Source organism: Aphidius gifuensis, linkage group LG2, assembly GCF_014905175.1.
Source record: "Aphidius gifuensis isolate YNYX2018 linkage group LG2, ASM1490517v1, whole genome shotgun sequence".
NCBI lineage: Eukaryota > Metazoa > Arthropoda > Insecta > Hymenoptera > Braconidae > Aphidius > Aphidius gifuensis.
This window is the reverse complement of record NC_057789.1, coordinates 18228491-18232789: the sequence shown is the minus strand read 5'-3', so window position 1 is coordinate 18232789 and position 4299 is coordinate 18228491. Positions and strand designations below refer to the sequence as shown.

Below are 4299 nucleotides of genomic sequence, written 5' to 3'. Positions count from 1 at the left end.
CGATCTCAGCGATTCAGTCTGTTAACACAGCTTTGTACAAGACTTGTTCAAACCTTGTATACAAGTATCGTTCAAGCCACGTCTACAAGGCTTGAATAAGCCATATATTTTTGGACAAAACAAGCCTTGTAGCGTTCCGTCAGGAAAGAAATAATATGATTAGTAAAGTATCCAATCCATTTGATACGTTAGATGATTAGATGTATGTTCATTTATAGGTGATATATATGAAGTAAGTAGTGTTTGCGGTCATTTAAAAAAACTTTAGTAACCAAAATTTACTATTTATTTATTTCTATTCGTTTTTTTCCAGTTCTTTCGCTCTCTTTCGTTATTATTAATTGGTAATTTGTTCTTGCGTCTGAGAAAAAATTATTAAATTAACAAAATAAACACAATGACTGAAAATAACGAATGTTTTAGTAAATTTTAGTTACTAAAGTTTCTTCAAATGACCGCAAAACTCTAGCGCTTCCTTGCATACGCTCCGTGCATACGCTCGGTGTAAATAGTGAACGAACACACCTCTTTATTCAAATTATTTTAGGGAACTTACAATTCTCAAAATAATGCGATGAAACAAATGATAAATTGTCTTTCTACAAAAGAAAATTAATAAATATATTAATAATGATAGGTTACCAAAACAGGTTTTTTTCGAAGTTCATATTAATATTGCTTTATCTTATACTATTTTATCATTTCTTCCGAATTTTATTTTCGAGCTTGAGTCAGTATGGCTCTGATCGCTCCAATTATTCACAATAGCATACATATGTCATAACTCATAATCATATACATATGATCGATGTGAACTCCAACGTAACACAGAAAAAATGAGCTCTCTAGTCATGAATTACATTCAGCATAGAGGTTTGACAAGAAGTTCTTCAAGCGCTGCCATCGGATACAAAAAGCCCTAAATTGTAATGCCCAGCACCCGTATTCAGAGGATGTTCTCATTAGGGCGTTTTTTTTCCGATGGTGGCGTTTGTGAAGCTTTTCTATTAGAGTGGGTATAAGTGCTTATACCCACTCTATTTTCTATGTGAAATCTATATAAAAAAAAATTTACAAGCGCCATCAGCGGCAAAAAAAAGCCCTAAATTGTAAAAAAATTTGCCCTGTGAATCAGACTGCGGGTGCTGCAGTCCAATTCACAGGGCATTACAATTTAGGGCTTTTTTCCTCCACTGGCGGCGCTTGTGAAGCTTTTGTATATAAAATCTAGCTGTGTTCGATGGTCGTCTCGGCTCAGTTCCGTCTCACTTATGGCGCTAGCGACGTACGGTTGTTTGAAGAACTACAAAGGCACAAAATCTCAATACAGGTGCCTATCTATATCATCCCTTGAAATAAACAATATTTATTGGGGCCATGGAGGTGTATAAGGAGGGTAATCTGTGACGTCCACTGAAATATAATAAAACTGGAAGCCGAACTTTGTGTCGCCGAGAGAGAAACTCAATGGTTGGCCTGTTGTCCTTGTCGGTACAGTCACGTCAACTATAATTGGTTGAGACTACTGAAATATAATGTAACTTTTATACCGTGTAGTACTTGTTTGTTTTGACGTTGACTGTACAAGATTTAATGTGCGCATGCGTGAGTGAGAGGGAAAGCCAACCAATATATTGCTATCTCTGGCGACACTCCGTGCATTGGCTAAGCATAGGAGTTCACCTTCCAGTTTTATTATATTTCAGTGGTGACGTCACACTGTGTATTAGCATAGGGAGCTGTTCAGAGCTGTTGAAGCTCACGGAATGGAGCAAGTCAGTACATTTTTTTGCCAGTGATGACGCTAGTAACGAGAAGATCCAAAGTCACATGGCGTTTTTGTTTACATTTTTTTTTTTTTTGTGTGGCTCAGTTAGAGTATTCTTTTCTGTAAAAAAATAATTCAACTCAATAATACATTATTTATTTAACAAATAAAATTAAAGCAATACATTTTAATAAAAAAAAATACCAAGGGTAAGTAATGGCTAAGGAAAATTGAATGTTAAATAGATAATTTTTTATTAAAAAGATCATTCCAAATAAATGTCATTTCAATTACATGTGATGCAAATGTTGACTTAAAAAATAATAATAGTCGAATTGAAGTTTTTAAAAAAAATATAAAAAATAGACAACTTATTGAGGATGAATATCAAATGCGTGTTGTACAAAATTTACAAAATGTTTATGATAGCATTAATGCATAAAAACTAAAAAGACCAAGTTTTTTAAATGAATTAGTTGGAAAAGAAAAAAATACAAAAAAAACCACCAAAGTATGAGGTAATTTATTACAATTATTTTAATAATAATATAAATAAATTATTAATAAATATCATTGTTTACAGATTGAGAAAAAGTAATGTGTACATTTTTATTTATTTATACTAGATTTAAGACATAGTAAAATCATCAAGTTAAAAAAACAATAAAACGTGATTGTAGTAGTACAAAAATTTAACCATTTGATCCAATACCACCAGTTGTTGATATGATTATTGAAAAATTATGGCGATTATGTTTTGATAAATTTCAGACAAGACAAAATTGAATTTATAAAAATCCATAATGAATTAAAAACATTTATGTAACTGATGTTGCTGCTGGTATTTTAATAAAAAAAAATACCAAAGACAAGCAGGAGGCTAAGGAAAAGATGAAGCTGAGAAATTAATGCAGCCAAAAGAATTATGTGGTGAGTAACATCAATCCCTTAGCTCCATTTTTTCTTTGGCCACTGCTTGTTCTTAGTATTTTAATTTATTATAATGTATTAATTCAATTTTATTTGTTAAAGAAATGAGAAAAATTCTAAGGACAAGCAGTGACCCAAGAAATAATCGAGCAAAGGAATTAATGCAGCCAGAAAAATTATTGGATGAGCAGTAGTTTTAGTTTCCATTTTTTCCTTGTCCACTGCTTGTCTTTGGTATTTTTTTTATTTAGTAAACAAATAAAATTATAGCAATATATTTTAATAAAAAAAATACCAAGGGCAAGCAGTGACCAAGGAAAAAATGGAGCTAAGGATCAATGCTGCTTACCACATAATTTCTTTGGTCACATCAATTCCTCAACTTTTGGTCTAATAGAAGCATTATTTCCATTTTCCAACTGAATCATCTGGGTCTTGTCCTTTGATAAAATAACAACGATTTTTACCTTGTCCAATTTTTAATCTATAATTAATTCCTGAATCAAGTGATACAACTGAACAATAATCTTTTAACACTTGTATAAATGGAATAAAATTTCCTCTTTGTAATCCACTCTTGAATAAATCATCAGGAGCTCTATTACTTGTATCAACATGTTTATTATTGCAATAATTCCACGATTAAATAATTCAGTAAATAATCGTTTTAATATCATTGCATCAGCAACATCAGTTACATATGATTATCAAATATTAAATTTAATGTTTTTAATTCATCATATGGATTTTTATAAATTCAATTTTGTCTTGCCTGAAATTTATCAAAACATGATAACCATAATTTTTCAATAATCATATCAGCAACTGGTGGTATTGGATCAAATGGTTAAAGTTTTGTACTACTACAATCATGTTTTATTGTTTTTTTAACTTGATGAATTTTTCCATGTACATCTAGCATAAATAAATAAAAATGTATTTTTTTCTTTTCCAAGTAATTTATTTAAAAAACTTGGTCTTTTTGGTTTTTATGCATTAATGCCATCATAAACATTTTGTAAATTTTGTACAACACGCATCTGATATTCATCCTCAATAAGTTGTTTATTTTTTATATTTTTTTTAAAAACTTCAATTAGACTATTATTATTTTTTATGTCAACTTTGGTATCACATGTAATTGAAATAAAATTCATTTGGAATAATCTTTTTAATAAAAAATTATTTATTTAACATAAATACCAAAGGAAAACAGTAGTTAAGAAAAAGATGAAGCTAAGGAATTGATGTGTCCAAAGAAACTATGTGATAAGCAATATTAATTCCTTAGTTTCATCTTTTTCTTAGACACTGCTTGTCCCTGGTGTTTTTTTTTAATTATAATGTATTGCTCCAATTTTAAGTGTTAAATAAATAATGTATTATTGAGTTGTATTATTTGTTTATAACATAAAGGTATTCCTCTAACTGAGCCACACAAAAAAAAAAAAAATGTAAACAAAAACACCATGTGACTTCGGATCTTGATGAGACTAGCGCCGTCACTGGCGATAATGTGTACTGACTTGCTCCATTCTGTGAGCTTCAGTGAAATTCGAGAGATTACCCTCCTTATAAAACTCCATGCTCACGACAAGCTA

General features: G+C 30.4%; 1 pseudogene; it reads right to left on the bottom strand.

The window, feature by feature from the left end:
• Nucleotides 1-2999: 2999 nt before the first annotated feature.
• Nucleotides 3000-3641, bottom strand: LOC122849266 (annotated as a pseudogene).
• Between the last annotated feature and the right edge of the window lie 658 nt (nucleotides 3642-4299).